Here is a 26,236-nt window from a genome sequence, read left to right on the forward strand (position 1 = left end):
ATCTTATCCTTATTGGTAGTGATCCGAACCTTATAAATCATGTGAATTCCAACCTTAAAAAGTAGTTTGAAATGACAGACTTAGGACACTTGCATTATTTTCTTGGTCTTAAAGTATTGCAATCCAAATAAATTTCCCTTTCCCATTCCAAGTATGCATGTGATCTTCTACACCACTTTTACATGGAAGGTTGTAAGCCATCCCCTTCTCCCTTTCAGTCTAGAGCCAAACATTCATTCACTTGTACCTCCCCTGAAGTTGATGCAACCTTATACTGTCAACTTGCTGGGAAACTTTTATATCTAACCCATACACATCCTAACCTTTCCTTTTTTGTTGGCCTTGTTGTTTGGTTTATGAAAAGCCCACATGAAAGTAATTGGAAAGTAGCTAAATGAATATTTCGTTATGTTCGAGGTACAATTTAGTTTGGGATTCATTACAGTGCAGAAGTATCTCCTCTATTAGTTGGTTTCACTGATTCTGATTGGGTTGGAGACCCTGATGATCGGAAGTCTACTGCAAGTTATATCTTCACTCTTGGTTTTGGACCTATTACATGGGATTGCAAGAAACAAAGTGTCAATTATCTTTCTTCAGTAGAAGGAGAGTATCGTGGAATCGTTGAAGCTAGTAAGGAAACTCTGTGGCTTTGTTAGATCCTGTTAGAGTTTGGTTTTCAGTAGCAACATCCAACTACACTTTGGTGTGATAGTAAAAGTGCCATTCAACTATGCAAAGATCCAGTCCAACATCAGCCCAACAAACACATTGAAATACACATGCACTTCATCAGAAAGCTCATTCACTACCATTTTCTTGAAGTGCACTATTGTTCAACTGATGATCAAGTTGCAGACATCTTTACAAAGGCTCTCACAGAGGCGAAGTTTACGAAACTTTGATTTATTATTGGAGTTCAATAAGTTTTCAATAAGGGGTGATAGGCTCTAATGCCTCCTTCCTTCTCCTATTGTGTCATCTTTATATATCCTTCAATCCTATCCCAAGTTGTTCTTAAGGGGGGATGTTAGGATATTCCAACACATAGGAAATAATCAAGTATAACTTGGTTTAGTGTATAGTTAGGTAATGTGTGTTTCCTTAGTATGTACCTTTTGTAACTTATAATCCGATGGTCACGATATGTTCTAGACATGAAGTGATTTGAGGGTTCATTCTCTCCTCAGTATTATCGACACTCGATCCATGGTTTAACACTCGATTGGTCCATGATCTCTATTCAAAGATCATGGAGGGTCATTTGTAAGGTGACCATTCATGAGAGAAGCTTATGTAATTTTTATTTCTTTTACATTAATAAGTTTCATGAAGTGGCCACGTTGGCTCAGGTCGTAGGCTCTTTCCCTCTTTGAGGGTTTTAACCACATCAAGAATACTGGTGTATTGATTTGTGATTTATCTGTGAGTGGTGTCCTTTGGTGTTCTATCTGAGGAACTTACCCTGTAAATTCTTACAATGTATACCTCCCCGGCAACAACACCAGAATTTTGGTTTGATTTAGTTGTAAGTTAAATCCCTCTCATTAATTATCACCCTGAGGTTTGTGAACTGATGATGTATACCTGTACTATATGTAATAGGTGGTTATTTATCAGAATAGATTAATCTAATGCAATTGAAACTAATTATAAACAAAATTATATCAATCCAATCCAAGGCAATCCAAACCAAACATAAATAAATTGAAAACACACTTGCATAAAATAAATCACACTTGCAGAATTAAAATCACTCCACACTTGCATAATTGAAATCGCACCACACTTGCATAAATGAAATCACACCACACTTGCATAGTTAAAATCACACCACACTTGCATAAATGAAATCACACCACACTCGCATAATTGAAATCACACTTGTTGAAAGGAAAAGCACACTTACATAAAACGAAAACACACTCACTGAAAGGAAAAGCACACTTGCATAAAATGAAAACACACTTGCTGAAAATAAATGAAATACCATAACTATACTATGTTACCAATATGTACAAATATGTGCAAAATATGGTTGATGGGGCCGTCCATTCCTCAACAATCACACTGAGCAACTATCACATCTTGGAGATCAAAGTAGCAGTATGTATTTCATCAAATGAGTTACAAGATATTACAAGAATTCTCTATCCTCACTTTACAAATCACATCTTGGATGGAAATTAGAACTTACAACTAACAACTAGAAACTAATTGCCTCCAACAAGTAACAAATAACAACTAGTAACTAACAACTAACAGCCCTTTGTATGAAGGGTGCACTCCTATTTATACAAAAATTGAGGATAAATATTCAATAAATATAGATCTTTAGATCTCTCCTAAATCCACATTTATCTCTTATGGTTACAACCAATCACCTAAAAATGTAAGATACAAATCCTCTCAAAATTCTCTCTTTGTTTTGATGAAATACATCCACGATTCTTCTTCTTTGAATGTGCTTAGTTGATGATCCACATCTTCTACAAATATTCCACAAATATTTATGAGTTGGAATTTGAAATTCGAATTTGTGTTGGGTGGCCAAATAGGATCCTTCTAGAATCTAAAAGTATGCCTACAATATCAAAAAAATCATAAGACTTTTAGATATATATGAAAACATGTTAATTTCCTAATATTTAATAATATTTTCTCTTAAAACACTTAAAATAAATGACTAGGAAAATAATAATGATAAACCCATCTGATCATGAAAATTGTTACTTAATGTAGGGTTATGGGGCTATAGAGTTATAGAATAAGGGTAAAATGATTGAAATATGGGTAAAATTGGATGACATTTTGGAGGCCCAACAAAAGCTAGATTGGATGATGAGATTGAAGAGTTAAGAAAACTAATGGAAAAATTACACAAAAGAAAGATATTGTGAGATGAAGAAAAAATACAACAACATAATACATTTTACTAACATCAACAGAGGAGGACAATTACAACATAAAATTTTGAAACTTGGGGGATTAAAAGTAACAATAATTGATGCAAAAAAACAAAGAATGGATGATCAATGGCAGACTAAAGTTTGGGATCCAGGAGGAGTTTATCCAACTTATAAAGACATATGGTTGGGAAAAAATGATTTTATTTTACTTAGGGATTCTGATGCAGGAGCATGTAACCTAGGGTAACATGTTTACTAAAGGAGTTATTTTCCTAAGTTAGGATTTAGTTATTTATTGTCCCTATAGTTTTAGGAGAGAATGAGAATTATTGTAAATAGGAGAAGGTTGGAGATTATTTTGGAAGGATTGAGAGATTTGAGGGTTATTTATATGTTATCTAGAGATAAGGTATTATGCTATAGTTTCTATGGATCACAAGATATATTGTGAGAGTTTTTTTAGGATATAGAACCTACTTTTGGTTCAGATCTACTTCTATAAATATAGTTCAACCCATGAGGCACGTAAGGGGTTAGAGAGAGGAATGAGAGGCCAATGATTAGGCCAATAATTCTCTTGTATATATCTTATTTATTTAATGAATTATTTCTTAGATTTTATGTGCATACCTATTGTATGAATTTCAGTTTTATTATGTATGTGTTAATTTTTAATTTGTAGGCCCCTTAGCCAGTGACATCATTTAGTGTCTTGAATTTTTTCTTTTCTAACCTCTTGTTTTCTCTTCTTTGAATTTTCACTTTCTTAAGGTAGCTTAGAACTTGAGCTGGATTTCTTTCTTCTAAGACTCAATTTTTCATTTTTCTGCTTACATTTTTCAAGGTACTGGGAGAGAGGGGTGTCATCGTCAAACAAGTCTTCTGGCACTTCTATTTAATTTTATTCGGGTTTTTCTTCTCCCATTTTCTCTTCAAGGTTAGGGTTTTATGTTCACTTTCGTTCAACCCTTTTAACCCTACTAGTTATTTATTCTTCTTGGACTTCTATAAAGTGGTTACAAACTAGAAAATTCTTCCAATTGTCTCCCTTAGATTCTAAATGTGCTGTAATAAGTAGTTTGATTGGTCCATGATGGTAGATGGAATTATAAATGGATGTAGACTCTATTTGTATACTAGATTCCATATTTCTAAGAGTTTGAAGAAAAAAATAATGCAAATTAATTTCATTCTTGTCAATAAAGTGCATAAAAAATCAAGAATGGTAGAAAAACATAGTTTTGAAGCTTCCTTCACAAATTAAAAATTTCTGAATAACCAACAATAAACTTCTCCATTTTCCTTTCAGTGGTATAACTAGGATTCCCTTTTAAAACATGGATATATCCATATCTAGTTCTCTAAGGAAGTTTATCCAGCCATTTTCCCTTGATTTTCTATTCTTGAACCAACTCTCCTTGTTTTTGGGCAATCCCATAGCCTCTACCATAATATACTATGTTAAGATAAGCTTGATGTCTCCAATTTCTACCTCAACCCCAAGCAAAGCCCGAGAAAAATATTTGGTAACCTCTACCTCATGCTTGTTGAATTTTTCAAAGAACATAAGACACAATACTTGTTGCATTGGTCTCTCACTCTCTAGTATGCTTGAAGAAACTTAATTGCATTTGGGTTAGAGTAGACAATAATCCCCATGGTGAGAAGAACTTTCATTCCTCGATTATTTCCTTTCGACAAGGATGATGGAGGATTGATACAAAATGTGATGAACAAAGTTTGAAAGGTAGGGATTTCAGAATGGAGTATAATGAAATGAAACAAAGTAAACTGATAGTGAAATAAGGTTCCCACTGAAGAATTTGTTTTATGATCACATTGTTCCTTCCATATAATTACCCACGATTCCCAGATCCGATTTCATAAGATCGATGCAATGTATTCGATTTTTATTAGATTGATGTGACTGATTGATTAATGATGAGGGAATGGGGTATAATGGTTATGATAATGAGAGTAATTTTTGTAGCTGTTTTATAAGGTCCTTTAATGATTCAAACTTTTCTTTGATAAAATCATCCATGAATTAAAACACGATTTTCTTATATGAAAAATAATTCAACATTATACATACCTTTACTTTTGTTAATTCCCTTGATATTCTTTTGTTGTGGATTTTCTGATGTTGATGTAGAGTTCATACTTGGATGCTGAATCAAATGTCAGTTGCGGAATGATATAAATCCTATTATTGTTTATCATTTCTTGAATTTTGCTTGTTTGATCAGAAGATGAATCTTTATTGTTGTTGCTTCTTTTGATGGTAGTGAAAAATGTTGATCCTCAGAAGTATTGGTCTAAAATTTATGAGAAAAAGAAGGATATAAAGTAATAGGGACAAGAACAAAGAATTATGAAAATCTAAACCATCAAGAAATCTTGGAAGATTTTATGTATAAACATGCCAACATAGTTGATATATATATATATATATATATATATATATATATATATATATATATATATATATATTATTATTATTATTATTATTTTATATTGGAAAAAATACAATGACGTTGGAGAATGAGGAGAAGAATCTCTTTTATTGACCAACTGGAATTCATAATTCTCTTGAAAATATTTGACAAACTCTTCCTTTGCTAGTGGTTTATGATAAAACCTTCATCTATGACCATTAACAAGGCAAGTAATGTTTTCATCATTAATAGGTTTGATTTTGATTGCTCCATTATAAAAAATACTATCAATCTCATAAGGACCAAGCTAATGAGTTTGAAATTTCCCTTGAAAATCTTTGAATTTGGAATAAAAAATAAGAGCTGAGTTACCTTGCTTGAAATTTTTAGTTTTTATAAATTTGTCATGCCACTTTGATCTTTGCTACTCAACTATGTTGGTTATTTGAATAACACCTTATCAAATCTCATCTAGCTCATTCAATTGTGCTTGTCTCTGTTTTTGAGCTTCTGATAGATCAAGGCCCAATTTAGCTGTTGTTATGAAGGTTTCCTCTTGGAATTTAATTGGAAGAAAAAATTTCTTTCCATGGACAAGCTCATAAAGAGTATGTCCAGTTGTGTTCCTCCATGTAGTTCGATATGATCAGAGTTCTTCTGGAATCTTTTATGCCCAATCCTTCCTATGCAAGTCCATTGTCTTGGTGAGAATTACTTCAAATGCTTTTTGAGTGGATTCCACTTGTCCAGTGGTTTACGGATGATATGGAGTACAATTTTGGTGCTTGATACTATATTGCTCCATGATATTTTGCACCAAATTGAATGTGAATTGAGTACCTTGATCTGTTACAATTTCTCTTGGAACACCAAAACGAGTAAAAATAACCTCAAAAATAAATGTAACTAAAACATTTTTAGTTGCAAATAAAAAATGTTTAGCTTCTATGCATTTGTGACATAATTTGTGAAAACAAGTATATACCTTTTCTGTTTAGATGTAAGATTTATTAGTCCAACCAAATCTATAGCCCATTTTTCAAAAGGCTCTACAAGTAGTAGTGCTTGTAGAGACATTTCATCTAATGGTACAGGTTTTCCCATTCTTTGACAACTATCACACCTTTTGACATATTCTTTGACATCCTTGAAAATGGATGGCCAATAATATCCCAAAAAAAGGACTTTGGAAGTATTTATTTTGTCACCAAAGTGTCCTCCACATTGCTCATCATGTAAAGCTTTCAAGATTTCAGGTACTTCATCTTCTCGAAGACATCTTCAGATGATCAATTCAAGTCTAGTTTTATACAATTCTCCATTTATCCAGGAATAATGTGCATTGGTTTCGATCACTTTTTTCTTTACTATGGCTGATAGTTATGGAGGTAAATTTCTTGTAGCCAAATAATTAGCAATATATCATCAAACCAAGGTGTTTTAGTAGATACTACAAAAAAATATTCATCAAGAAAGTTATCTTTTACATGAACATCATAATTATTATTTTGCATTCTAGAAATCAAATCAGCAGTTGTATTTTCTTTTCCTGATATACCAAGAATAATAATTTTGAATTCTTGTAACAATAGAAACCATATTTTAATTCTAAAATTAGAAATTAGGCTTTTCATTAGATATCTAATGGCAGAATGATCTACATGAATGAAAGTTTCATCACCAGTGATATAATGATGAAACTTATTAATGTCATGTACAAGAACTAAAAACTCCTTTTTTGTTATGTAATGTAATTTAACTTTGCTAGAGTCAAACCTTTGCTTGTATAATAGATAACATAAAGAGTTAAATATTTTTTTCCCAGAATAGCTCCTAGAGCTATATCTGAAGCATCAGTAGAAATGTGAAAAGGAAGAGACTAGTTAGGTGCCCTTAAAATGATTCTTCCATAATATTTTGTTTCAATGTCTCAAATTCTTTTTAACAGTCATAATTCCAAACAAATTTGCAATCTTTTGTAAGGAGTATGAAAAGTGGAGAGGCTATTTTTGTGAAATTTCCTATGAATCTTCTACAATATCGATTAAATCCAAGAAAAATTCTAACATCTCTTTAAAAAACAAGAATTAAAATTTTAGAAATTATTCATACTTTAGATGTATCCACTTTAATTCCATCACTTGAAATATGGTGGCCTAATACAATCCATTCATTTAACATCATAAACATTTATCATGGCTTAATGAAAGGTTTGCCTCTTTGCATCTAATAGTAAATTTTTCCAAATTTTCAATAGCTTCCTCAAAAGTATCACCATACACAGGGAAATCATCCATGTATACTTTGACACAATCATGAATTAGATTAGAAATGATAGCTAAAACTTCTCTCTGAAATGTGGAAGGTGCACTACATAATCCAAAGGGAAATAATCTATAGGAATATGTTCTCCATGGACATGTAAAAGTAATTTTATCTTCATCTTCTTGTGCTAGTTATATTTGGTTATACCCACTAAAACCATCTAAAAACAAAAATACTTCTTTCCTACCAAGGTATCTAATACTTGATCTATAAAGGGTAGTGGAAAATGATCTTTCAATGTAGCCTTGTTTAATTCCCTATAGTCAATACAAAATCTCCAATTTCCATTTTTTCTTTGGAAAAATCACTAAAAGTGACACCCATTGACTATCTGATATTGGATAAATGAAATTAACATCAAGTAACTTTTGTAATTCCTTCTTAACTATTTCTCTCATATTAGGATTCATCCTTCTTTGAGGTTGTCAAACTGGTTTGACATTTCCCTTAATATAAATATGATGCATACAAGTTTTAGGATCAATCCATTTCATATAATTGTACTCCCATACATAAGTAGAAGGGTTTTTTTTGTAGAATCTGTATCGATTTCCTCTTTTTAAATTCTTCTAAATTATTATTAATATTTAATGTTTTATCTAGAAAAATTTCTACTTGAGAATTTCCAAACTCTTCCATATGTAAAGCCGTTTGGTGAGATGATAGACATTCAATATTGAATTTCTCTTGAAAAATTTGACCTTTATAACAATATGAAGAAGAATCATTATTTTTCATTATATTTATCCATTGATCTTCTTCATCTAATTGTGAAAAAGTTTAAACTAGTTGTATATCATCAAAGTCTTCATTATAATAATCTATCCAAATTTCACTTTCTATTTCAATTTGCAGTAGGATACAATGTAAATTTATTAGTGGAATTCTCATCAGAGATATACATATCAACAGGTCTACAACTTATGAATTCATCAACTATAGCTAGCCAAGGTCTACCAAGGATCAATGGATGGCCTCCTAAATTATTCTTGGGAGTTAAAATCATGAAATCTATAGGATATTCCCAAGAATCTAGAGAAATAGAAACATCTTCTAATACTCCATTTGGCTTGATAACATATATATCTACTAATTGTAGTAATGTAGGGGTATATTGAAGATTAGAAAGCTTAAGTTGCTTCATTGTTTGTTTACTCATAATATTGATGGCTGCTCCTATATCAATTAAAGTGTTTGGAATTGCAATACCATTGATATGAATTTTCACAATGGGACTACCAGGATCTAGATATTTTTGAACAATAGGTTTCCCCATCATGATATCAACAATTTTTCCTACCAATTGTATTTTTTTAACATCTTTTCTTTTTCTTCCTAGTTTTCTAATGCATAGATCCTTAATAGTTTTTACAAATATTGGTATGTCCTCTATAGCTTGGAATAAAGGAATTTTGATGAAAATATTCTTAAGTTCATCTAGCATATCATAGTATGGTAAAATAAATTGGCTCTCTATTCCTTTATGAATTTTGAGCCTTTCAGGAAAAGGTGGATCTTGCAAAGAAATAGAAGGTTGTTCTACTACAAGAACTGTAGGAGCTTGATTTATTTTCTCATCCTTTGATTGTATTGGAACATATTCCTTTAGAGGAATATTTTCTTGATCAATATTTGCAACTTTTCATGAGCTTCATCCTCTTTATATTTTTATATGGTGATCGTCAGTGACTTCTTTTGTAAAACCTTACCAGATCTAAGTTGAACATCATTTAGACCTAATGGGGTAATAATACAAGTTTAAAATTTGTGTACTTCAACTTTATAAATATATTTTTTATTCTTATTATTTGGATTCGTTAGCGATTGAGAAGGTAGTTGATTGGGTTTTTGATGAAATGGTAATGAAAGTTGTTGATTTGTATTTTGAAATTGAGGAGGTTGGTCTGGTTGAGGAGGTTAATATTGTGGTGGAAAATAAGGATAATGTTGCTGGAATTGAGGATATTGAGGATATTTTCCATACGTATTTCTCCAATCTTGTGCCCAAGATGGATTTTGAGATTATGGAGGCCAAGGTTGCCAAGACAAGGGTGTAGTCCAATTTTTTTGTGGTTGTGCATATGTTTGTTGGGTCATATCAGATTGTTTATTTTCCATGGTCTTTTAGCAATAAAATAGAGTGATTCTGCTTGGCTTGTTCCAGCTTCATCTTGAAAAACAAATTTAAGACTAGGTATTGAAGGGCATTATTTTGTATTATGATTTTCAGCACATATGAAACAAATTTTTATATTATCAAGGGGACATTATCTCAAGGTATGTTTCTTCCTACATCTGGGACACAAAATATATAATGCAACATTCTCGTCTTTTTTCTTTTTTTGTATGTTAAGGGTATCTAGGTGTTCACTAAGACTCCCTAGGATGTATGTTTTGAAATTATCAAGAAAAATTACTATTTCAGTTCTACTTACTGTTCCAATTGCATATTACTAATTCTGGACATCACAAGATCCCTTAGGTTTTTAGCAGTTCTAGCCTTACCCCTTGAAATATGCTTACACAAATCACATATTTCTCCAAATGAAAGTTATGAAACATCTCCCTTTCCCATTAAATTAAGAAGGTCTTTCCTTTCATCTCTGGTAGATTTTAACAAAATATCTTTCAATGTTTCATCATCTAGATTATGCGTCTTAGCCCTTTTAATGTTGTAATCAAATCTTTCATCTAGTTATTCAAGGCCTTCATCTTCTTTTTGCATCATCTTAAAGACTTCATCCTTAAGGTTATGGGGCATGTAATAATCCTTATATTTTCCTAAGAATACATTTTTCATTTCTTCCCATGTTCTAATAGTACGTGTTCCTAATCCCATGAACCATTTAAGTGCTCCATCTTTAAGATTAACTGGAAATAATTTCAATTTTTTAGGATCAAGTAAGTAGTCATAAGAGCTACATAAAACTTCAAATTAAAAAAGAAATGTTTCAGGGTCCTCATTTATTAAACCATTGAAATTAGGAAGGATGGAGGATGACATGTTCTTTGTTGTGGTTGTGGTATCCTCATAAAAAATGGGAAATCCATAATGATCTGGTTCTCCCTTACCACATCGACCTACACCTCCTCCACTATTTCCTCATTTTCCTCTTCCACCTCTAATCCTAAGTTCACCATTTACATTGTGTACTTCTCCTTCTCCTTCCCCTGCTATTGTACATTCCTCAAAGGTAATAGAAGGTTATATGGTAGGATTGTCTAACTCTTCTTATGGTTCCTCTACTAATGGTATATTATAATAAGTTTATTCTTATTCTTCTTCACTAGGAACCTATAGTTCTTGTCCTAGAAGTTGCTCTCCTATCAAAGAGAGGAAAATTACTGTTTCTGTTGGGGATGTAGATTATTCAACTACAACTTCAGTAGAGGAATTTGGTGAATCTTTTGGTTGGATTTTAGATCTATGCACCTCAGGACGTATAGTCTACTGACAAATGATGGAATACGAGTATGAGTGGACAAGTTTTCACTATGATGTCTAGTGGGGTTGAGTGGTGATGTCGGAACTGAACTTCTACCTCTACTTAAAAATCTACCTGTAGAATCCCTTTCTCTATGCATACACGATTTTTGCCATGCTTTAATTATGCATCTGCAAAATTGAATGCACCTAAAATGATATGTAAACCAAGAATGGAATCCTATATACACATCCCTAGAAACTATGCCAAAATGTTGGGTAATTTAATTGTTCTTAAATTATTTAATTAATTTTAAACCAAGGTTCATTTATTTGTGAGATGTATGTGCACTATATATTCTAGAAATTCTATCTATGGACTGAATTATTCTATGTTTGAAATTATCTTAAATATGGACAAATGTTTGAATGAGATTTCGAGAGTACACATGCACAAGTCCTTTCTATTCAAAGTTACATCAAAACCCAATTACTTAACTAAATTTAAATCTATTGATTGGAGAATTCAAAATATATTTTAATCACAAAATTCAAAATTACTTCTACTTGCATAAAAGGAAATGCTAGTACTAAATTGCACAAAAAAGATTCTAATTCTACTTGCAAAACTGAAAACACTACAACAATATTTTGAAGAAACGAACTTCTATGCTAATTGCACTAAAGGAAATTGCATAAGAAAAACTTAATTCCTAATTGAAAAATAAAAGAAACTAATTACAATTGCAGAAGAAACTAGTGATAGGAATAAAATTCAAATGAGAACTAGTAGCTGTAAATGATTACTGATGTTCATGATTAACTGTCAAAAACATTTCTTTTTCCATCTATGAAATAAACTGAGTAATGAAACTTAACTGATGGAAATAAAATGCATGTAAAATAAATCAAATCTTTTTGGTATTTTTCTTTTACGAGCACTTTGAAATCAAAACAATCAAAAAATTGTTGTGATAAAACTAATCAAGAAAATACTTCAAAAAGCTATCATGTTATAGGAAAAATTGAAATATAAATAAAACAAAATAACCTCACAAATCAACAGGGGGCCTTCCCGTGAGTGTAATTCTGCTATTGATCAGATGATTTATTAGTCATGCATTAAAACGAAGGACTATATTAACTCGAAACAGAGAATCACAAATTCTGGAAATGAAGCACAATAACTTAACAATTTAATTGTCTTTTGTGTCTCACCTTATGGCTTTTATACAAGTTTTCATTAAACAACTCCAAGAGTTTTATGCTAATACAAAATGAAACTATTCTTCCATCCAGGAAATAGATTTAAACTAAAACTTTATCTCCTCATGAATTGGTACTGAGAGAGAAAATTGTGAGGGATTCTTCTCGGACCATATCCTCGTGATTGAAAAAATATTATGCCTGCTTGCCTAATGTCATTTTCATCTTCTTTTGCCTTCGCTTGATTGCTACACCATCATACTCAGAGTTTGACATTGGCTTTGACTCTTGGATCTCCTAATATTTACAGCCTGCCAAGTCACGCCAATTAGTGGTCGTCCATGTAGTGAACATTTTTCATCTTCATATACCCTTCATTCTTTTATTAACGAAAGGAAACCCGTTTAATCATGGATATGGCTACGAAATTCAATATTAGTTGCGAAATGTTCATAATTTTGTTATTGTAGGAATGTTTTCATTATAATTCATAAAGAAACACAGATTCTAAACATGGATGATAAATACCTTTCTATAAGTTGAATATACCTTGAGTATGTTGAGGCTACTACAAAAACAATGACAAAAGGTGAAGGAGATGGAAAAAGGTAGTATGAAAGGAAACAATTTCAGACTTTAACATGCAATTGTAGAATTGTTTTCATAGTAAATAGTTGTTGTTCCCTCTTGTTCATGGCATAAATCCTTCAACATTTTCTCATCCAAACTTCTTGATGTGATTTTGTTGTTGCTGCGACATATTCAACTTGTCTTGTTGATTGTGACACTATCATCTGCTTCCTAGAGTCTCATTAAATGTCTCTCATACCCAAATGAGAAACATATCCTGACATGCTCTTTCTATCATCAACACTTCTTGCCCATTCATTGTGTGTGTAGCCAACCAACCTAAATTAATTTGTAGTAGTATTTAAAATACCATACTCCTTTGTTCCATTGACATACCTTAGAATTATTTTTCCCACCTGCCAATGTGTCTCCATGAACCTTGACACCAAGCTCACTACATATATTATATCAGGCCTAGTTGATGTTAAATAAGTCAAAATGCCAACCATACTTTTGTATAGTGTCGGATTCACATCATTGTTGCAATTTTCTTTGCTGAATTTCAACCCCATGACAGTTGGAGCGCACACACACTTGATGTTTTGCATATTAAACCTCTCAAAATGCCTACTAAATACTTTCTTGAGAAATACAAATACCATTTTTTGTTTTCTTCACTTCTATGCCCAAAAAGCACCTTAACAACCACAAGTTTGTCATTTCAAACTCACTTTTCGTGACTTATTTGTAATCAACAATGAGGATACCATCACTCGTAAAAATCAAATCATCTACATATAAAAAAAAATAAGAATCTTACCACCATTTTCTTTGATGTAGAGAGTAGGCACGCTGTCACATTTTTCAAAGGCATTGTCCATCAAGTAAGCATCTATTCTGCTATACCATGCATGTGGTGCTTGCTTCAACCCATAAAGAGCATTCTTCCACCTGTACATTTTGTATTCCTGGCCTTCTACGTCATAACCTAGTGGTTCTACAACATACACTTCCTCTTTTTAGTACTCCATTCAAGAAGGTTGATTTCACATCCATTTGATACACTTTCCATTTACGATGCACGATAATTGGCAACATTTCACACACTGTCTCCATCCTCGGAACTGGGTTCAATGTCTCTCCATAATGTCTTCCATGTTGATGGTTGTATCCTTTGAAGATTAGCCTTTCTTTATGTTGTTCAATCTTTCCTTGAACATTGCTCTTGGTCTTATAGAGCCATTTCACTCCAATAACTTCTTTTCCTTGCGAAAGGTCCACTAACTCCCATGTATCATTTTTTTCTTTTCTTCAATTTATTCATCCATTATTGCAATCCATTTTTACTCTTTGACTGCATCCTCAAAATGGATTGGGTCATCTACATGAAAAAGCAACACAAATAAGAAATTCATACCTATAGTAATATCAACTTCATTTTTATCATAAATTTCACTTAAATTTCTAAACTTTTTCCTTCTTATGCTTGCGTAATATGGACTTGACATGTCACTTGATGTTGTGCTTGAATTATATGATGTTGCGGGTCTTTGCCATGTGCTTGGAGTAATATTTTCTTGACTGAGTAACATTATCGTGTTATTTTTTGATGATTTCACTTGTTGATTGCCTTGTTGAGCTTGAATAGGTGTAGGAGGAGTCACCATTAAGGAATTACTTGTTGCGGCTAATTCCTCTTTGTCTTCCTATGGTATACATGTTTTAAATTGATTGTCTTGTCCAAATTTATTTCCTATTCTTCCTCTTCTATGAACTTCACATCTATGATGATTATCACCTTCTTGGTTAATGAATTGTAGAGCTTGTATGCCTTGTATTCATGACTATATCCAAAAATTATACATTTACCCCCCTTGTTGTCCAACTTCTTCCTTAATTCATCCAGGGCATGTGCATAAGACACACATAGAAACACTCTCATGTGAGTTACACTATGATTTATTCCACTCCATGTTTATTCAAGAACAATATTCTTGACACTTTTCATTGGACACCTATTAATGATGTATGTCACACAAGCGACAACCTCATCCTAATAGTCATTTGGAAAATTCTTTACCTTTGACATACTCCTTTCCATTTCAACAAGGGTCTTATTTTTCCTTTTCGTGTCACCATTTTTTAAGGTGTATACCTTGTTGTAAATTTCTTATGAATTCCATGCTCCCTAAAAAAAAGAAGGAACTCATTTGAGATGTATTCTCCACCTCTGCCAATCCTCAAAACTTTGATGTAGTGTCCACTTTGCTTCTCAACAAAAGCTTTGTAATTGGCGGAAGTGCTCAAACACTTCACTTTTCTGTTTTAGGAGGTAAACCCATGTCTTCCTTGTGTATTTATCTATCAAAGTCAAGAAATAATAACTACCACCAATTGGTGGTGTCTGCAATAGTCCACATAAATATGAATGGACAATATCCAAGAGTAGTTTTTCCCTTATTGACTTTCCTGCTAGAAATGATTCTCTATGTTTTTTGCCCAAGATGCATCCTTCACATTCACTATCTAGTTTTTCTATCAACAGAAATCCCTTCAACATCCCTTTCCTATGCAAAAAACTCAAACCCCCGAAATTAAGATGACCAAACCTTAAATTCCATAACCAATTTTGGTCTTTTACCTCTGCTTGAAATTTTATTTGTGTGACAACTGCAACTTTTCTTTCTTCCTCTTGTGTATTCATTGAGAGTTGTGCTTCACACCCTCTTCCTTCAAATCTAGTTTTATATTTAGGGTAAACATTATATGTCATGTCATCTAATCCATAAACTACTGTTGATATTCCACTGGACAACTCGTCACAACATATTTGATAATATTATATTTAAAATTTTAGATTCTACACTATTACAGTTTTATTTAATTTCTATATCTGTAAAATTAACTCTAATAGTGCATGCATGTAAAAGTAAATCAAGAAGAAAAGTAGAGAATGATAAAATAATCTCACACACACATAATACACAAGACATTTTCTCTAGGAAACCCTTTCGGGAGAAAACTCAACTGGAAGATGAGGTCGCTTTTCTCTCTTTCTTTGTCTAGAAATATGGCTGCAAATACAAAGAAGTAATGTCCATGGTCCGTGGGTTGATATAGTGCACATATCCTCTCTGTGTGCTCTAACTCCTATCTCTCCTAGCTATCTTTTCTCAACCATGGAAGAGAATTCTCTAAAAGAATGGAATGCCTCCTCCTGCTAGTGGCCCGGTTATAACACAACCCAATAGCCTACTAGTGGTTAAGTTCGTCTACATCAACTCTTAACTAGAGTTATAAAATAGACTCTTCTAGAGTCTTTTACATCAAAAACATGTGGCTATCCCATTTCCATGAATAATGGGGGATATTGTGGCATCCTCCAAAACTATAGGAGTGAAAACAGGAAGGTCAACTATTGAGTGGCACAACTTTTGCATATGGACTTTGATTGACGTGATTCTTGTGTCATCAAAAAGATTTCTATGTAGATTAGCATGAAAAGGTGCTATGATTAAGCAGTAAATTTTTACCCCCAAAAAATGTTGTTTGATGCCTAAAAACACTCCTATAAGGTTTCAGATGTCATTTTACCAAACTCGGTCATGACAGTAAAAATGGTCTTGTGAGATGATTCCTCCACTTTTTCCACTCTAAATGCATAGAGGTGGATGGAAAACAATATAATGATCGAATTCAGATCACATCTCCCCATTTTGGGATGCTTTTGGTCCCCAAAATATTTTACTAATGAGGTGAGGAAATTTTTCCTCCACTTTCTCTCTAGTGTACCATTTAGCTTTGCCTCAAAGTTATCCCTTCAACCCAATCTGCTAAAGGTATTGTTGCCCTTCTCTTGTAGTTCTGGACCTCTTCTACAAAAATATATCTTCTGTCAACTCTGCCTGAGCGTCTAGTGCCAAATCCTCCACAGACGGTAGGACTTATCCCTCTACCTAATCTAGCATGGAAGGCTCATAGAGTTTCAAATTTTCTACATTTACTGTTGGACACCTAATCCTTTATGGGTTGGTGTAGAATGTGAACAACCATGAGAGACCAAGAGACCTTGGGATGTGGAAGCCAACAGTCACACGAGTGTCCTCTAAATGTATATCATTGTTAAATAATAGATGTACTCTCCTGCTTATCTTTAATATTCTATTGCTGCCATGTGTGTGTTTAACATGGTATCAGAGCAGGCAATCTCCTGCCCTGCTCAACTATGAGACACTTGTTTTTGTGGCCCTTCTGTGCATGCTTGTCATGTAGCTTTGCCCATTTTCCTGATATAGAAAAACTAATGTCTTTCCCACATACCCAGGTGCGCAGGTCTCAAATTAATTTTTTGTACTGTAACTCCTATCAGATTTGTCCCTCTATTATGCATCTTTTGCAGACTAAAAACTCTCTCAGCCAAACATTATTCCCATGACGGTTTCCTCTGCTCGACTACTACCTTGTCAGAATGCTGACACTTAATGTTTCGCTGGTATGAACCCCGAATCTCAAAAGAGTTATTGTGGCCTTTACTTGTGTATCAGTTCTACCCTCTTCCCATTGAAATTGTTGTCATACCTTGTTTTCTCATCATAATTGCTGCCATGACCATTTATATTTTTTATTCTACCTTGAAGAGTGATTTGTGGTATGTGTTGTTTTTCTGTGATGAATGTTGAATGATTTGCATTTAGGAAATCTTCTACACAGAGAAATGCTCAACTTCAAAGAAACTATCCAATCTGGATCATTAGATTCTATCCAATAGCATTGTATTCTTCTCCTAGGGGGTGTTGGACAGTCAGGAAACATCTCAAGTACTACTGTTGTGGCCCTAACTGGTCTCGACATACCTACAATCATGAATGTGTTGTAATTGATCTCTCCCACTGTTTCCTGAGCCTGTCACTCATTATGCATTTCTACCAAGGCACTCACAACAAGCGTTCTTTAGATCCAGATAATCCAAGTGTTGTCTTTAGGATTGGTATTGTGACCAATGGTGAAAGGCTGGCAAGATAAATCATGTGTTTCAATTTCTCTTCAAAATCAACATACTCTTTTTGATTTGTAGTGGTTGAAGACTGTTCTCTGTTATTATGTCAAATCTTATCTTGGCAACTGGAAAATCATTTGTGGGATATATATTATCTACCAAGCCCACAGATGTCCATTGATGATAAGGATAATCCTCATTTGAAGTAACCGGAGTAGTGTTTGACACCAGACATCATCAGTTTCTTCCATAGAAGTTGTTGCTAGTCTAGGACTGAGCTCTCTTGTTGGATTTCAAACTTCAAGGAATTTGTCACTTCATTCGACAGGCACTCTTAGGCTATCGGTATCTCTAAAATATGGTTTCATCAATATGTCAAACACATGGACTCACCAATTATTAGAAGTATCAAGTGGAAATATACACCGTGTATTAGGAACATATCCAACAATAGCTCAACATCAGGTGAGTTGAAGTTTGAATCAACTATATTTGGAGTTTCAGGACATTGTACTCATCATTTTTCATCAAAATCTCATGGTCGAATCGAAGGCATTTCCCTTGAGTTTGATGTTGGAAACTTGGTAGTAACGGGGGAATCTGGAGGTGGTGCCGCATAGGATCCGATGACGATGAATAGACCCTAGAAACAAATGTTGGAATCAAAATCTTATAACTTACCCAACAACATTTCTTCCTCTACACTGGAATTCTTATCCATCCATTCATCGATCTCTCTATGAGCCTCTAACAGAGAATCATAGAAATCATTGGTATCATAGAATTCTTCCACAGTTGAGTTGCCGAACAAAGTTGGGAAATTGGCGTGGTTGGAATAACTTGGCTGGACTGAAACAAAGAAATATTTGGGGCACCACACCAAGAAGTGTTAAGACATACAATAAAAAAAAAAAATTGCGTTTGACATTCCGTGTTTCAAGTCGGTTGATTGAAATCTCAATATATACTCAATCTGCTACGATATCCTTTTTTCATCATTACACAATTTACCTCTTCAATCTCCCGTTTCTTCAATCCCTTTGTGTGTCTTCCTCATTATAGAAACACAAATTCATGTACTTTCAGTCATAATATTCAGTTTTTCAGTAATTTGAAGCTTTTGGGATTGTTGTTTAGTGCTTCAAGCCCGCACACAATTCAATCATATGTGATTTCAAGTCATTCGTTGCTTAATTCCAATAAATGCAGGTGGACCTTGATTGAGGTTTGTGCATTACAGTTCAATTTGTGGGGTTTCTGAAGATTTGTAGTAGTTTAGACATTGGAGGCCATTGAGGGTTGCTCTATTTTGGCATACTGAGAAAGATGTCAACACATAGCGATAGAGCATTTGATCTGGGTTGCTCAATAATTGATCCTATTAGGCTACTTGAATCAAGGCATTCTCCGCTTATTCTTATGATTTTGCATTTCACATGATTGGAGATGAGATACTGAGGGATAATATGACACCAAGGCAATAGAATTGAAACAAAATCGTTTTGAACATCATCAAAGCAGTCTCTTGTGGAGGAAAGTCATTCTTGTTTGTTGGTTGCACATTGGCTACTTAGTGCAAATTTACAGAGCATTTTGTTGTGTGTTTGTACTGTGAGTGGGTGTTACATTTCCTCATTGGGTCATTGTTGTGATCATTTTTTAAGAAAAAGGTGTAATTTTGACAATGGAGAATATGGCTTGAATTATTGAAATATTAGAGTTCTTGAAAACTATGATACATTCCTCTGATCATGATACAATTAAAATTAGCAAGAACACTCTCTGTGATATTAAAACATGTCTAGAATATACACAAGAGAAGATAGAATTTTTGGAGCTTGAATCTGAACTTCAACAAAAGGAATTAAAACAGAGGAGTCATCATTCTGAACCTACTTCTGTTTAGAACATTTAAAAAGACTCCCATGAGCAACAATTTGATTTAGATCGAGTGCCCAATGAAGCAGCAATGTTACATGCAGATGCAGAAATTCAGTCTGCACTTCCCAAGCCCGTCATCAGACCTTGGGAAGAACTTGTCCACAACAAGCACATAACTAGTCTTGGATATGACAAGGACGTGTCCTTTCATATTCCAAATTACTCAAAGTACATCCAGTTTCAAAGTGCTGGATTTCTTCATGACAATTCACCTTCAGCTGTTCCAGATTTTTCCCCTCTTCCACAACAACAGATTGTGAAATTCCAACACTGTGACCGAGTTGGCCATCTGAAAGATCAATATTTTGATCTTCATCCATGTAATCATTGTTATAAAACCAATCATTCTTCCAACAAATGCTTCAGAAGCAAGCCTCCTGCAAGAACAAAGATTCATCTTGGATGGATTGCTTATTGGAAATGGCCATCAATAGGCAAGAAGATATTCAAGTCACATGTCCAAACTTGTCATAGAGTATTGAACAGTCTTGTAGTTGAGTTTTCTCCATCATCTCACCTTGTATCTGACAGGGGGGAAACAATGGTCATCTACAAGCTTCAAAGCCACATCAAGCGAGCCTAAGCCACAACCTACCATACCAGATTCAGAGTTGTATCTAGAGACAAATATGCCCCTGAGCATGCCTTTAGTCAGTGATACCTCTTCAAAGAGTTGGGGACACTTCCTCTAGCAGAAGACTTGAGATTCTTTCCAGTTTTGGAAGAGTTCTAGGAATTGCATTAAGCATTCCAGAGATGTTGGTCATCCTTAAACCATCACAGGTTGAGACCTCCCTTTTCAAGTTGAGGTTCTCCCTATTATGGGGGGTAAGACCACCCTTTCATGGTTGAAGGTTTCCCTCGTCAAAACATCAGGACCACTTCCTATAACAGAAGACCTAAGCTTCATGCCAGACTTGGAAGAGTTCTCGGAACTCCACTAAGCGTTCCACTAAGCGTTCCAATGTTGGTGGTCATCCTTAAAGCACCTCCCTTTATACCAACATTTCAGAGAGCACATTCAGCCTAGTGCTGCCATGCATTTTTGTACGTTTTGTATTACAACTATCTTCTTGGACTCATACATACCCCTTCAGATTAAAGGGGGGAATGTTGGACACCTAATCCTTTATGGGTTGGTGTAGAATGTGAACAGCCATGAGAGTCCAAGAGACCTTGGGATGTGGAACCCAATGGTCACACGAATGTACTATAAATGGATATCATTTTTAAACAATAGATGTACTCTCCTGCTTATCTTTAATATTTTGTTGCTGCCATGTGTGTGTTTAACATTTACAACTGAGTAAATGGGCATATATGGTGGTAAAATGAGTCGATAAGCGTTATGCCCCACCTTTTCCAATATCTCAAGGGGACCATACCTTAGAGCCTTGATTTTCTTACAAGGCCCCTGTAACCTCTCATTTTTCAACTGTAGCCATACTCCGTCTCCCACCTTCAATGATTTCTCTTTTTTGTGTTGATCATGCAGGCCTAGCCTTATAGTTTACCTACGACTTCTGCAATGTTTCCTATACCTATATATAGATCTGCCTGATCTTCTCTATAATTTTTTCAGCCCAGAAAGCATCTCCTGTAATGTCTTCCTTCACTCCTCCTTGTTGCCCATATGCAATATCTAAAGGTGAAGGTGGAAAATATCCAAAACAAGTTTCAAATGGGGACTTTCCTATAGAAGTGTGGACTGCTCTATTATAAGGATGTTATACAAATATATATATATATATATATATATATATATATATATATATATATATACCATATTTTTCATCCCAGGTCTTCGGATGCTTCTCGTTCTAACCCCTTAGAAGCTGCACTAAAGTCCTATTTAATACTTCTGTCTATCCATATGTTTGTGGATGGAATGTTGTGGATCTCTTCAACTTCGTGTCCATATTCTCCCACAATGTAGTCTAGAATGCACATAGAAATATTGTATCCCTGTCTAAAATGATTCTCCTTGGTATCCCAAAGTGTACTTAGACTTGTCAAAAGAACAAGTTTTCTACTTCTTATTCATTGATGGTCTTTTTACAAGGCATCAAAACACATATCTTGTTGAACCTTTCAACTACCACGAATAGGTATTCATGTCCCTTCTTGGTTGTCGGTAAACACCCCACAAATTCCATTGAAATGCTTTCCCAAGGATAGGTAGGTACATGTAAGGGATGATGCAGACCCTATTTCCTATTGCTAGGCTTGCTGGTACAACAAAGCATGCATCCTTTTATGAACCTAGCTACCTGCTCTTGCATCTTGGACCAATACACATACCTCTGCAAGTTACCCATTTTCTTCCCTACACCGAAGTTCCTTGCAACATTGGAGGTGTAAGCCTCTCTAATCAGATACAAACACTCACCTTTAGGAACAGATAGCTTATCTAGCCTGTAGAGTAACCCATCGTGGAGATGGTAGTCAACGGGTACTGTCACCATCGTGCACATGACTCTGACTCTACAATTGCTAATACACCTCCTTGAAGTCCTCATCTTCTGAATATGCCTCTCTTTATGCATCACGAGTAAATGGCTCCATGTGCATAAGAGTCCCCAAAGCTGTAATATTTGATGTGGGTGGCCTTGAAAGCATATCAACCAACTTTTTTGTGTTTCCCTTCCTTTACTTGATCACCAAATAAAACTGTTGTAAAAACCCCATCCACTTGTAATGCCTAGTCTGTTCTAGCTTATTTTGGGCCTACAGGTACTGTAATGGCTGGTGATTTGTGTGGATTATTGTCTCCTTTCCCATTAGATAGTGCTTCCACTTCTTCACATCTTGCACCATGGCATAGATCTCCTTATCGTTGGTAAGGTAGTCAAGAACTGGCCCATGAAATACTTCAGAATGGTAAAAAATGAGCCTTCCTCCTTGCATCAAGACAACTCCCATAGCATACCCACTTGCATCTCTCTCCACTTCAAAGGGTTGTTGCAAGTTTGGTAATGCCAAAACTGGTGCTTCAATGATATTCTTCTTTACCTCATAGAAAATCTATAGCTTCCCTTTTCCCCGATGGAAACTCTTGCCACTTGATGTTATGGCATGGAGTGATACTGCTACCGTTGAAAATGAGGCTATGGATTTCCTCAAGTACTGTGCTTCCCCAATGAAACTCCTAACCTTAGTAACATTAGTAGGCATCGACCATTTCACGATGGCCTCCATCTTGGAAGGATCTATCTTCAATTCTCCTCCACTAATCACATATCCCAAATAGACCAAGGACTACTACGTAAACTCACACTTCTTGATATTTGCTAGCAGCTGGTGCTTCTTCAATGTTGCCACCACCTACGTCAAATGTGAAATAAGCTCCTCCCAGGTAGCTCTATATACCAGTATTTCATCCAAATAGAAAATAACAAATGTATATATAAAAGGGCGTAGTACATCATTCATTAATCTCATAAATGTAGTTGGTGCATTACACAGGCCAAATGTCATAGCTAACCACTCATACAAACCTTGCCTAACTTTGAAGGCATTCTTCCATGTATCTTCTTCTTTGACTCGAACTTGGTGATATCTCGACTTGAAATCGAGCTTGGTGAAATAATTTTCTTGCTGCAACTGATTTAGTAGATTTCCTATCCTGAGTATGGGGTATTTGTTCTTTAGTGTTATTTTATTCAATGCCCTGTAATCTATACACATCCACCAAGTCCCATCCTTCTTTGGCATAATGATGATGGGTGACCCGCATGGTGATGGATTCAATCGAATGAAACCCTGTTATAGTAGCTACTATAACTATTTCATTGCCTCACTTGCTTCTATAGCAAACCTCCTGTACAACCCAATATCTAGCAATGGGGATTTTGGCAATAAATGGATCTCGCGCTCCACTTCTCTCTTAGGGTGTAACCCTTTAGGCCCTCAGAACACTTCCTTGTGTGCGTGTAACAATTTTTCCAATTATTATTTTCACTTCTTAGTACAACCCTCTAGGAATGTCTTGCCTATTATTGACTACTCTACAAATTGGCCTTGTATTAAAAATAATATAACATACATCTTGCTATAACTGATCAATTTCTTGGCCTGGTTGGCACTTACCAATGAAATTTTTGACTTGTATTTGTGCACTTTGATGATGAACAATTTTCTATCCTTGATTAGATGGTACTGGTTAGCTCTCCTCATGAATAACATCAGACATGTACATGTATGGACTCCTAAGCATGACTCCACATACATCAAGGGGAACCACGTCCAAATCTACTTCATCAATAAAATCACCACTGATAGAAAATCTAATTTTGCACTCTTTTGTTACCTTTAGCTCTACATCCCTATGTACCCATCCCAGTGGACATGGGTTTGAATTGTCACAAACTTCTAGCCCCAACTTCTTGACCAGATCTCCTACAATGAGCTTTTCTTGTGATACTGAGTTGAATAGAGCATCAATCTTCATCTTCTTGACATGTATCTTTACATGGAATATTATGGTCATTTCTTTCTCTTCTTGTTGTTAAAGGCTACTCAAATTCACCTGCTTCTGCACTGATGTACATACGATCTTCTCATCTACATATCAGATGATTTCAACTTGGTTGCTCGAATCAATGGCCATGAGATTCTTCTTCTTATTATATTTTTTCTTATTCTTTGATTTTAGCTCTAGATGAAACTTTTAGCACTTCTCCGTTATATGGCCATCAATGATGCAGTGGTTGTAGTGGTTTCTAAGATCTTTGCATTGGTGTGTTGTGGTTATCGTCTTTTTATCTTTTCCCCCTTTTTTCTTCTTCTTCCCCTCCTTAGAAGCGTCTTGTTTCTCCCTTTCCTTTGATCCGCTTGATGTCACTCTTTTTAGGCCTATGTTGTCCAAGTACTGTGCCTATACACAAGCCTTGTCCACCATTTTGGGATTGAACAACATCACTTGCTCACACAGATAGTGGTGTAGACCCCCCAAATAATTGAGGAGTACATCTGGGTTCTTTGGAAAGATACCCAACATTATAGCCATCTTTCTAAATTCTGTGGTGTACTCCTGTAGGCTTTGGCCCAACTTTTCCTGAAATAATGCCACCAGATGCACTAGTCTTCCACATACCCAGTGGGATAAAACTCTGACTTAATGAGGGTTTTGAAATCCTCTCGCTTAGTCACTGGAGGTTCTCCCTCTAACCTTAGGGTTTCTATGTGGCTGTCCCACCAAGTTAGTGCATGGCCCTCCAATTTTAGTCGCACGAATGAGATCTTTTGTGCTTCCTCGATCTGATGGAAACTAAAATAAAATTCTAGTTATTGCTCAGAGCATCAATCTTGTTATGGTATGGATTGATATCGACTTTTTATTCAAATTTAAACAGGTATTGGTTTACGGCACTCGAACTGGGTTGATTTTTTCCAGTCTCTTTCTTCAGCTAGTTATCTGCATCTTCCTGACCTCCCGACCCCCCTTCTAATTTTTACTCTGAATTATAACCCCCTTATTCTCCAAATATCCCCAGCTTATTGCTTAGGGCCACCATGAGGGGGTTTACATTGCGGTTTATATTTGTGACTTGTTCTTCGAGCCGCGAAAACATCACCTTTGCAGGATCACAAGCCTCATTTATAGATTCATTGCCCATGATCAGGGATTTATGATTTTCAGCCTCACTAATCTAGATCCCTGCAATCTCCACAAAATACCCAAAGAAACCTACTATGTTACCAAATGATCCATAAAATGTTGTGGATATCCCACTCGACAACTCGTCACAACAAATTTGATAACATTATATTTAAAATATGAGATTCTACACTATTAGAGTTATAGTTTATTTCTAGATCTGTAAAATGAACTGTAAATAGTGCATGCATGTAAAAGTAAATCAAGCATAAAAGTAGATAACGATAAAGTAAGTTCACACACACATAATACACAAGATATGCTCTCTGGGAAACCCTTTCGAGAGAAAACCCAACTGGGAGATGAGGTCGCTTCGCTCTCTTTCTCTGTCTGGAAATATGGCTGCAGATACAGAGAAGTAATGTCTATGGCCAGTTCCCTAGTATAGTGCACATATCCTCTCTATGTTCTCTAACTCCTATCTCTCCTAGTTATATTTTCTCAACTATGGAACAAAATTCCCTACAAAGAATGGAATGCCTTTTCCTACTAGTGGCTTGATTATAACATAGCCCAATAGCCTACCAGTGGTTAAGTTTGACTACATCAACTCTTATCTAGAGTTATAAAATAAAATCTTCTAGAGTCTTTTATATCAAAAACATGTGGCTAGCCCCCTTTCCATGAATAATGGGGGCTAACGCGACATCCTCCTAAACTATAGGTGTGAAAACATGAAGGTCAACTTATGAGTGGCATAACTTTTGCATACGGACTTTGATTGATGGAATTCTTACACCGTTGGAAAGATTTATGTGTGTAGAATAG

This window comes from Pinus tabuliformis, chromosome 6, assembly GCF_031772625.1.
Source record: "Pinus tabuliformis cultivar Carrire ecotype Pingquan chromosome 6, CPIR1, whole genome shotgun sequence".
Classification (NCBI taxonomy): Eukaryota; Viridiplantae; Streptophyta; class Pinopsida; order Pinales; family Pinaceae; genus Pinus; species Pinus tabuliformis.